At 35.9% G+C, this 12,164-nt stretch overlaps 1 long non-coding RNA gene across 1 annotated transcript; it reads left to right on the top strand.

Moving 5' to 3' along the window:
* Positions 1-1,688: 1,688 nt before the first annotated feature.
* On the top strand, positions 1,689-8,465 carry LOC117301165. Its single transcript, XR_004520265.1, has 3 exons — positions 1,689-1,750; positions 1,842-6,550; positions 7,624-8,465. It is a non-coding gene; the product is annotated as an uncharacterized LOC117301165 (long non-coding RNA).
* Positions 8,466-12,164: the final 3,699 nt, after the last annotated feature.

The raw sequence follows: 12,164 nt of genomic DNA, 5'->3' as shown, positions 1-12,164 counted from the left end.
AAAATATAGTCGAATTAGTTAATTATGCACTTCCCCTAAGAATACAATACTATTGTGTGCCGTTTTGAATATACGACACCCAAAACCAGGCACTAAAAATCTATTTTTATTTAGAAAAAAAAAAAAAAAAATACAAATTCAACTTATTCCTGTCAATCAGTGTTCATTACTTTGATTATATGTTTTGATATAGGAGTACTTAAAAACATAATTTAGACAAGCTAAATTAATATTTATATGCTCCAAATATCAACGTAGAATCAATGTAAGCGCATTTTAATCTAATTAATAAAGTCCTTGTAATTCTAAAATTAATTATTCTTACAATACAAAGCTCTATAGAAGTAAATATCCCATTGCTTCCAGTCAAAAGGTTTCCTGTGTGATCTCGTTTCAATTGATATTTAATGTTTTGATTAAGGAATATTATTAAATACACAATTTAGACAGAGGTTAAATTCGTATTTACATGCTCCTCAATCAGCATTAAATCAATTCTGAATGTAGCTGAATTTAGCATAAACAAAAACATGTCCTTTAAATATTCTTAAATGTGAGTAATTTCCGCCAGAGTCCATTTTGTTTGCGTTGTGACTAACGAAAAAAAAGAGAAATATAAAGAAAGGAAAATGAAAAGAAAAAAGACAAGAAAAGCTGGACAGAAGGCGAGAAAAATGAGAGCAAGTAAACTCCTTCTTGAAGAAGCAGAGAGAATCCGCCATCCATGAGACAGTCGACACCAGTGATATTGACCAGACCAACAGCGGACGAGCCGCCAATTACAAGAAAGGATAATACACAATTAAAAATATTCATATAGCTTATAAAAAAATAATATGTATTGTACAAGGTAAACAATTAAAATAGTAACATCTTAGAAATAATATTGGAGCATACATTGAATATTAAATAAAATAAAATTGGGAACAGAAACAAATAAGCATGAATCAAAATATACTAAAATTATATTATAAAAACATATGCCTATATACATTTAATTATTAAAGAGAATAAACTATAAAAGACAAGGGAAATAAAATAACAAAAAAATAATACGAATAATTATAATAGGTTTGTATGAAAGGTAACAGAGTACAGGTCTAGAGTAAGATAGTCTCGGCCTAGATATATCTTACATCCACTCTTCTAACAGGTCCTTGGCTACTAGCTTAAAGGCAGAACTTAAATGTCTAGAGTAAGATAGTTTCGGCCTAGATATATCTAACCTTCAACTCTTCTAACATAATGGTTCTTGGCAACTAGCTTAACGGTAAAACTTAAAGGTCTAGAGTAAGATAGTTTCGGCCTAGATATATCTAACCTTCAACTCTTCTAACATAATGATTCTTGGCAACTAGCTTAACGGTAAAACTTAAAGGTCTAGAGTAAGATAGTCTCGGCCTAGATATATCTAACCCTCAACTCTGCTAACGGGTTGTCGGCAACTAGCTTAACGGTAAAACTTAAAGGTCTAGAGTAAGATAGTTTCGGCCTAGATATATCTAACCTTCAACTCTTCTAACATAATGATTCTTGGCAACTAGCTTAACGGTAAAACTTAAAGGTCTAGAGTAAGATAGTCTCGGCCTAGATATATCTAACCCTCAACTCTGCTAACGGGTTGTCGGCAACTAGCTTAACGGTAAAACTTAAAGGTCTAGAGTAAGATAGTCTCGGCCTAGATATATCTAACCTTCAACTCTTCTAACATAATGATTCTTGGCAACTAGCTTAACGGTAACACTTAAAGGTCTAGAGTAAGATAGTCTCGGCCTAGATATATCTAACCCTTAACTCTGCTAACGGGTTGTCGGCAACTAGCTTAACGGTAAAACTTAAAGGTCTAGAGTAAGATAGTCTCGGCCTAGATATATCTAACCTTCAACTATTCTAACATAATGATTCTTGGCAACTAGCTTAACGGTAAAACTTAAAGGTCTAGAGTAAGATAGTCTCGGCCTAGATATATCTAACCCTCAACTCTGCTAACGGGTTGTCGGCAACTAGCTTAACGGTAAAACTTAAAGGTCTAGAGTAAGATAGTCTCGGCCTAGATATATCTAACCTTCAACTCTTCTAACATAATGATTCTTGGCAACTAGCTTAACGGTAACACTTAAAGGTCTAGAGTAAGATAGTCTCGGCCTAGATATATCTAACCCTCAACTCTGCTAACGGGTTGTCGGCAACTAGCTTAACGGTAAAACTTAAAGGTCTAGAGTAAGATAGTCTTGGCCTAGATATATCTAACCTTCAACTCTTCTAGAAGGTTCTTGGCAACTAGCTTGAAGGTAAAACTTAAAGGTCTAGAGTAAGATAGTCTTGGCCTAGCCTTCAACTCTTCTAGTAGGTTGTTGGCAACTAGCTTGAAGGCAGACCTTAAATGTCTAGAGTAAGATAGTCTTGGCCTATCTAACCTTCCACTCTTCTAGAAGGTTCTTGGCAACTAGCTTGAAGGTAAAACTTAAAGGTCTAATGTAAGATAGTCTTGGCCTAGCCTTCAACTCTTCTAGTAGGTTGTTGGCAACTAGCTTAAAGGCAGAACTTAAAGGTCTAGAGTAAGATAGTCTTGGCCTAGATATATCTAACCTTCCACTCTTCTAGAAGGTTCTTGGCAACTAGCTTAAAGGTAAAACTTAAAGGTCTAGAGTAAGATAGTCTTGGCCTAGTCTTCAACTCTTCTAGTAGGTTGTTGGCAACTAGCTTGAAGGCAGAACTTAAACGTCTAGAGTAAGATAGTCTTGGCCTAGCCTTCAACTCTTCTAGTAGGTTGTTGGCAACTAGCTTGAATGCAGAACTTAAAGGTCTAGAGTAAGATAGTCTTGGTCTAGCCTTCAACTCTTCTAGTAGGTTGTTGGCAACTAGCTTAAAGGCAGAACTTAAAGGTCTAGAGTAAGATAGTCATGGCCTAGATATATCTAACCTTCCACTCTTCTAGAAGGTTCTTGGCAACTAGCTTGAAGGTAAAACTTAAAGGTCTAGAGTAAGATAGTCTTGGCCTGACCTTCAACTCTTCTAGTAGGTTGTTGGCAACTAGCTTGAAGGCAGAACTTAAAGGTCTAGAGTAAGATAGTCTTGGCCAAGCCTTCAACTCTTCTAGAAGGTTCTTGGCAACTAGCTTGAAGGCAGAACTTAAAGGTCTAGAGTAAGATAGTCTTGGCCTAGCCTTCAACTCTTCTAGTAGGTTGTTGGCAACTAGCTTGAAGGCAGACCTTAAACGTCTAGAGTAAGATAGTCTTGGCCTAGATATATCTAACCTTCCACTCTTCTAGAAGATTATTGGCAACTAGCTTGAAGGCAGAACTTAAAGGTCTAGAGTAAGATAGTCTTGGCCTAGCCTTCAACTCTTCTAGTAGGTTGTTGGCAACTAGCTTGAAGGCAGACCTTAAATGTTTAGAGTAAGATAGTCTTGGCCTATCTAACCTTCAACTCTTCTAGAAGGTTCTTGGCAACTAGCTTGAAGGTAAAACTTAAAGGTCTAGAGTAAGATAGTCTTGGCCTAGCCTTCAACTCTTCTAGTAGGTTGTTGGCAACTAGCTTGAAGGCAGACCTTAAATGTCTAGAGTAAGATAGTCTTGGCCTATCTAACCTTCCACTCTTCTAGAAGGTTCTTGGCAACTAGCTTGAAGGTAAAACTTAAAGGTCTAGAGTAAGATAGTCTTGGCCTAGATATATCTAACCTTCCACTCTTCTAGAAGGTTCTTGGCAACTAGCTTAAAGGTAAAACTTAAAGGTCTAGAGTAAGATAGTCTTGGCCTAGTCTTCAACTCTTCTAGTAGGTTGTTGGCAACTAGCTTGAAGGCAGAACTTAAACGTCTAGAGTAAGATAGTCTTGGCCTAGCCTTCAACTCTTCTAGTAGGTTGTTGGCAACTAGCTTGAAGGCAGAACTTAAACGTCTAGGTTAAGATAGTCTTGGCCTAGCCTTCAACTCTTCTAGTAGGTTGTTGGCAACTAGCTTAAAGGCAGAACTTAAAGGTCTAGAGTAAGATAGTCATGGCCTAGATATATCTTACCTTCCACTCTTCTAGAAGGTTCTTGGCAACTAGCTTGAAGGCAGAACTTAAAGGTCTAGAGTAAGATAGTCTTGGCCTAGCCTTCAACTCTTCTAGTAGGTTGTTGGCAACTAGCTTGAAGGTAAAACTTAAAGGTCTAGAGTAAGATAGTCTCGGCCTGACCTTCAACTCTTCTAGTAGGTTGTTGGCAACTAGCTTGAAGGCAGAACTTAAAGGTCTAGAGTAAGATAGTCTTGGCCAAGCCTTCAACTCTTCTAGAAGGTTCTTGGCAACTAGCTTGAAGGCAGAACTTAAAGGTCTAGAGTAAGATAGTCTTGGCCTAGCCTTCAACTCTTCTAGTAGGTTGTTGGCAACTAGCTTGAAGGCAGACCTTAAACGTCTAGAGTAAGATAGTCTTGGCCTAGATATATCTAACCTTCCACTCTTCTAGAAGGTTCTTGGCAACTAGCTTGAAGGTAAAACTTAAAGGTCTAGAGTAAGATAGTCTTGGCCTAGCCTTCAACTCTTCTAGTAGGTTGTTGGCAACTAGCTTGAAGGCAGAACTTAAAGGTCTAGAGTAAGATAGTCTTGGCCTAGATATATCTAACCTTCCACTCTTCTAGAAGGTTCTTGGCAACTAGCTTAAAGGTGAAACTTAAAGGTCTAAAGTAAGAGAGCCTTGCCCTAGATCTTACCTTTAACTCTTCTAGTAGGTTCTTGGCAACTTACTTGAAGGCAGAATTTACAGGTCTAGAGTAAGATAGTCTTGGCCTAGATATATCTTACCTTCAACTCTTCTAGTAGATTCTTGGCAACTAGCCTAAAGGCAGAACTGGAGCCGATGAAGACAAGGCTTCCTTTGATGAGATTGATGCGTGACCCGAGGCCAGAAAGGTATAGTGTGTTTGCAGCTGAGTTGAGGTACAAGATCAGGTAAAGTACGTGCAGCCAATTTCACGAAACTTTACGCAACTGCGTACAATTTCGGGAAATCTGCTGCAGGTAAGTGAAGGAAAACAAACTCTTTACTCCACAACCAATTTTCTTGCAGCTTCTCACAGTCATTGTTCCCACGTATTTTATAATGTGGTTTTGTTTTTCTACAGTCTGCATCAGTCTACGTGTGGCAGTCGATTGTGTACTGGAACCCGGAGGCTCCACTCTCATAATGTAAAAGATTGAAAAAACACTCCTTGAAGAGCCATTATGAAGGACAACTCTTTTTTGAGTGGTCTTCCACTCTTTTAGATTGAAGTTTGCATCTTTTTGAGTGATATTTCACTCTGTCCTGGAGTGAAACCCCTCTTAAAGAGTAAAATAACCACCATTTTTTTTGAAGAGCCATATGAGGGACAGCTCGAAATGTAAAGAGTGGTGTTTTTCACTCTTTTACATTTAGAGAGTAGGTGACAGGTAAAGGTTGTCAAGGTAATTTCATAATAAATCCCAGTTTGACTTGATGTGATTTCAAATGCTCACCTTTTAATATTATTTTCTTCTCCAAGTATCATAAGCAGATTGTGTTTTCCTCTGAAGATGATGAGCAAGTTTGTGAACTGAACTACTTGTACATGCGGGGCTAGATATTGAGTATTTTGGAGGAAACTTTCTCCATTTGATGTCCCTGGTGAGAGAGCAGAGGTCAGAAAGTTCAAATACTTGCAGCAAAGGTCAAGTATCAGGTAAAGGTATCAGTGGTGGATTTCACAAAGAGTTAAGAGTTAAGAATAGTCCTAACTTAGGGGTAGTCCTGGGCTGGGAGAAATTGAAACTTAAGGCTAGTCCTAAGTTAGGACGAGTACTTCTTCCTAACTCGAGATGAGACAAGTCTTAACTCTTTTTGAAATCCACCCCTGGTAAGTGAACGCAAATAACATTTCATTCAAAGGCTAAAAAACACGAATTTGTTTCAAACCAGTTTGGCATTTTTTATAATTTGTTTAATTATTTTTATTTATTTATGCCGATGTATTAGGAACTTCCCTGGGACACCTATGACAGTTTTGTTTAAACAAAATAAAAGGTGACAAGTGGTTGACCTCAGTTGATCCTAATGGCCCGAATAATAAAACAAAATATTATAATAACGACTCTAAGAGCGCAATTCCAGAAAGTAAATTGCATTTATCGAACCCATTATTACACCTCAACACTAAGTAGGCCGTTGTTTAAATCTTTTAAACTACATCCGCTCCCTGTACCACATTTGCTGTCAAGTATGTAGCGCACTGAGCTAAATCAATCACAAGAACCAATTCTTCACTGAATGGCACACATTGATCCCTGGTTGGCGAGAAGCAAATCGTATCTGTATGCAAGTTTCTTGCTTGTGAACACGTCATGACCGGGATTCGAACCCACCCCGTGATGGTTTATAATCAATGACTATAGTCCAATGCATTCAAATGGTAGATCATTACAAACACTTTCTTTTTGTCTTTCAATCTTTGCAGTGAACATAATGCGTTTCTTCTGAAGTTGATGGACTAATCTTTGAACTGAAATATTCACCATAGATGATCTTACTGCAGGGACTGAGATCATGCACAAAAAATTGGTTTGTATCAAGTCATGTAAGACATGAATAGCAAGAGTCTACATACCTAATGGGACAATCACATAATTTTCACGTTTTACAGGATCATGGACAAAATTTGATAACTTCCTCTGTGTTATGTTTGAAAATATATTATGAAAAAACATTGGCCGTTTTCATTAACTGTTGATTTTCTCAAAACAATTTCTAAAACATTTGGATAATGTTCCAGTTGTGATTCAAGGACAGCATTCAAGCACACTAGCCAACGGAGTTAAAGGAGAAAATGTTTTACACTGTATCCATTATTGACAGATTAACTCTCAAAGAAAAGGGACCAGACTATTTCTCCTTTCAGCTTCAGTTTGGTTACATTGGTTGAAATGGAAGAAAAATGGCTGCACGTTTTCAAAGTTAAAATACTATGACTAATAAAATAAAAACTATAGGGTGTATTCGATTAGCTTCCCTAGGTCGACCCCGCGGTGATTAATCAAACGATCAACCACCCTCTCGTAGTGACGTCATGAATGCACCTGGGACCAACCCCAAGTGACCCACTCCACAAGCAGGGCACGTGGGGCTGACTTTGACAGGGAAGTTATTTTATTTTTACAGAATTCTATTTGAATAAATCTTGTTTACATCGTCTGATGCATAACTATATGGACGCTATTGGTAATTACTCAAAATAATTATTAGCATAAAACCTTACTTGGTAACGAGTAATTGAGAGCTTCTGATGGTATAACACATTGTGGGATTGCTCACTCTGAAGTAACGTAGTTTTCGAGAAAGAAGTAACTTTCCACGAATTTGATTTCAAGACCTCAGATTTATAATGTTTATAATGTAAGCATCTGAAAGCACACAACTTCATCTGACATTAGGGTTTATTTCTTTCATAGTTATCTCGCAACTTCGACGACCAATCGAGCTCAAATTTGCACAAATCGGGTTTGTTTAATGTATTATGTTGAGATACACCAAGTGAGAAGACTGGTCTTTGACAATGACCAATAGTGTCCAGTGTCTTTAAGACAGTTTAAAAACCTATAACTTTTTGTGACAACATTTCTTTTTTTCTCCTGCAGCTTGAGACGCTTTGATGTTGAGTCTTACAGTGCTGGAAGGAATGACGTAATGGGCTTGGCCAAATTTCAAAGAGCTGCTAAGCACACAAATCTGCTCAGCATGAAATTTCTTCCTTTAAAATAGGATTACCAACCAAATTTTTATTTGTTGTGTATTGCTTGTTATTCAGCTGTTAATTGCTTGCATATCCTGAAAATCACGTGGGAATTATTTGGTTGGTAATCTTGTTTTTATCAAAGAAGAAATTTCATGCTAAGCAAAATCTTTGTGTTTGGCAGCTCCATGAAATTGGGCCCTGATCTGTTTAAGGAAACCTTTCTCAAGGAAGACTTTCTATAGTGCAGCTCGATGATTCTCCACAACGACGAGGGACTGTCTCAAGTTTAGCCAAAGCCAATGTTATAGAGCTGCTTAAACAGACAAGTTGATTAACAATGGTTTGCTTAGCAGAACTGAGCATAATTTTAATTTTTTTAAATATACAGTTGACATTGTAGGTAGGTTGGTAACCTTTTTCTGGGGAGCATAATTTTGTTGTTTTTATTTTGCTTGAGCAGCTCTTTGAAAATGAGTCCAGATGATTCACTTCAAAATGTTTGTTCGTCGAGTCCTGGAATTCGTTAAAATTTACATCACCCCAATGCCCATTTTAATTTAGAGCTGCCAAAGCACAAAGGTAATTAAAACAAATCTAATATTAATGATTGTCTAAAAAAGATTACCAACCAAGTTTAGCATGTTACGTGTACCAATGGGCACTGGTTTAGTTTAGTAGAAATGATTGTTCTGCTTAAAGGCAGTGGACACTATTGGTAATTACTCAAAATAATTTTTAGCATAAAACCTTTCTTGGTGAAGAGTAATGGGGAGAGGTTGGTGGTATAAAACATTGTGAGCAACGGCTCCCTCTGAAGTGCCATTCTTTTTCGAGAAAGAAGTAATTTTCCACGAATATGATTTCGAGACCTCAGATTTAGAATTTGAGGTCTCGAAATCAACCATCTAAATGCACACAACTTCGTGTGACAAGGGTGTTTTTCTTTCATTATATTATCTCGCAACTTCGACGACCAATTTAGCTGAAATTTTCAAAGGTTGGTGATTTTGTGCATATGTTGAGATACACAAAGTGAGAAGACTGGTCTTTGACAATTACCAATAGTGTCCACTGTCGTTAATAAGGGACTTCAGTGGAAAGTTAAGTTTTGTGAAAGGATATGCCTCAAGAAAAAACCTGTGCGAAAATTAATGTCAATGTCTGAGTGAATGTTTAGTCAAATTAAAAAAAACGTTCGATGCCTTCATTTAAAAAAAAATGCAGTTATACAGAAAAGTTATTAAATTATTGACTGCGATGATATTCAATCCAAACATCATCGGTTTCTGTATGCAATGTACAACCCCAGTTATTGTTGATGTCCGATGACGTCATGTGCCAAATTCGGCTCTAAGTTAGTGTAAAATATAATGACATTGTGCACCATTTTGCACCAGTTGGGTTACAGAAACTTAAAATTAAATCCCACTTTCATATGAACTGCCTTACACGAGTATGTTGAACATTTAGAGTAATTAGAAATACAACTTAAAGGCACTGGACACCATTGGTAATTACTATGAAAAAAAAGAAGCATTAAAACTTATTTGGTAACATGCAATGAATAACTGTTGATATTACATTGTGAAAACGCGCCCTCTCTTTAAGTGATATATTTTTTGAGAAAGAGGTAATTTCTCAACAACACAACAAGACTTCAGGCTTTAAGCTGTTTATATTGGCACCTCAAAGCACACAGATTCTGTGCAACATCGGTGTTTGTTTGATGACACACTGAGTCCAAAATGTTAACTGGTTTAACAGTTTTGCATATATGTTGGGATACACCGAATGAAAACAATGATCTAAGACAATTACCAAACGTGTACAGTGTCTTTATATGATTCAACTTTTCTGAATGACAGCATAGCTAACGTCATGCACGTAAATCCGGGGGCGTTGGTTCAAATTCCGTTAAGGGTAATTTTTTTTCAATCTAAAATAATTGTAACAGAGTTTACCCAGTCAGTTTGCCTGGTGGTTTTACATTAGATATCTGAATAATTAATAGGAAATTTAAAAGTTTCGAATAGACAGAATGCCTGTTTTGAAAGAGCCCGAAAGCAAGCACTTATCACATTCACTTCCAGTATAATTTTAGCCCAAGTTCTAACCCAAACCATTACATAACTACACAAAATAAAACATTCACTCACCTCACCTTAGCACATCCACCAATCCATGCGCTTTAATAAAAAAAATTCAAAAATTGATAAACACCACAAGGGTAAATCCGGTGTTTTGATCAAACTTTGGTCAAAAATTTCAATAAAAAACACCCAGCGCTTTTATCGAATTTTTGTGAAATATTTCGAAAGACCACACGGCTTAATCTGGAGTTTTGATAATTTTTTTCTCAAACAAATTATAAAAAAACACAAAGGTAAGCCTTTTGAAAAATGTCTGGTAAATAATTGATAAAGACCGCAGGGGGTAGGTTGAATTTGTTTTTTAACCACAAGAAATAAGCGTTTTGATCAGAGTTTTGTCAAGAATTGAAATTTTGATCAAAAATAATTTGTGTCAAACATTTATAAAAATCACAAATGGTATGCCCAGCGCTTTTAACAAATTTTAGTCAAAAGTTGAAAATCCCCACAAAGGATGTCGAGTGTTTTGATCAAACTTTTGTTAAAAGTTTATAAAAACCACAAGGAGCAAGTCCAGTGTTTTGATCAAATTTTGTTCAAAACTTGTAAAAAACCACAAGGGGGTAAGTCCAGCGTTTTGATCAAATTTTGGTCGAAAATTTACAAAAATCAAAAGGAATAAGCGTTTTGAGCAAATTGTTGTCAAGAATCGAGTGTTTTCATCAATTTTGGTCAAACATTTTAAAAATCCAAAGGGGGTAAGTCCATCTGAATTTTGGTCAACAATTTTAAAAATTACAAGGGGTAAGTCCAGCGTTTTTATCAAATTTTGGTAGAAAATTTACAAAAATCAAATGGAATGAGCGTTTTGAGCAAATTGTTGTCAAGAATCGAGTGTTTCCATCAATTTTTTGGGGTCAAAAGTTGATACAAATGAAAAGGGGGTAAGTCCAGTGTTTTGAACAAATTTTTGTCAAAAATTTATGAAAATCACACGGGGTATGTCAAGCATTTTGATCAAATTTTTGTCAAACATTTTAAAAACCGCAAGGGGTAAACGTCAGCGTTTTATATATTGTGTCAAAAACCACAAGCAATAAGCGTTTTGATAAAATTGTGGTCAAACTTTTATATGTTGATCACATTTTTATCAAGAATTTATATTTTTATCAAGATTAATTTTTTTCAAAAGTTTATAAAAATCACATTGGGCCCCATTGTTTTGATCAAATTTTGGTCAAAAACTGTTGAAAACTACAAAGGGTAAGTCCTGTGTTTTTATCAAATTTGTGTCAAACTTTAATAAAAACCACAAGGGTTAAGTCCAGCGTTTTGACCAAGTTTTGGTCAAAACTTGATAACAACCACAAGGGGTAAGTCCAGCGTTTTTACAAGATCAAATTGGGGTAAGCCCAGTATTTTGATCAAAATTATGCCAAACAATTATGAAAACCACAAGGAATAAGCGTTTTTATAAATTTTTGGTCGAAAATCTTATAATTCGATCAAATTTTTATAAAAAATTGTATGTCAAAAGATTTAAAAAAATCACAAGGGGTATGCCCAATGTTTCAATAAAATACCACAAGGGGTAAGTCAAGCGTTTTTATCAAACTATGGTCAAAGATTTATAAAAATCACAAGGGGTAAGCCCAGTGTTTTGAAAACAATTTGGTTAATAACTGATAAAGACCGCAGAGGGAAAGTCCGGCGTTTTAATCAAACTTTTGCCAAAATAAAGCTATAAAAACAAGGAATTAGCAATTTTCAAATTTTTGTCAAGAATTAATTTTTTGTCAAAAATTGATAAAAATAACAAGGGGTAAGTCCAGCATTTTGATCAAATTTTCGTAAAAAAGTTATAAATAAAACCAGCTTTTAGATCAATTTTTGGTCAAAAATTTATAAAAACCGCAAGGGGTTGGGTCAGCGTTTTAATCAAATTTATTTCAAAAACCACAAGAAATGAGCGTTTTCATCAAATTTTGGTCAAGAATTGATGTTTTTATCAAAAAAAAAATTGTCAAGAGTTTTGAAAACAATTTGGTTAATAATTGATAAAGACCGCAGGGGGAAAGTCCAGCGTTTTAATCAAACTTTTGCCCACAAATTATAAAAACCACAAGGAATAAGCTTTTTGATCAAATTTTGGTCAAAAACCGATTCTGATCAAAACAATTCTTTTTTCAAAAGGGGTATGCCCAATGTTTTGATCAATTTTTCGCCAAAAATTGATAAACGGTCAGCGTCTTGTTAATTTTGTTTGTCACAATTTGATACAAATAACAAGTCCAGCGTTTTAATCTATGAAATTGGGCCAGGCTATGAGGGATAGGGAGCCACTGAATCTCAG

This window comes from Asterias rubens, chromosome 16, assembly GCF_902459465.1.
Source record: "Asterias rubens chromosome 16, eAstRub1.3, whole genome shotgun sequence".
Taxonomy (NCBI): Eukaryota; Metazoa; Echinodermata; class Asteroidea; order Forcipulatida; family Asteriidae; genus Asterias; species Asterias rubens.
Note: the sequence above shows the minus strand (reverse complement) of the source record. Positions and strands in the feature narration are given on the sequence as shown.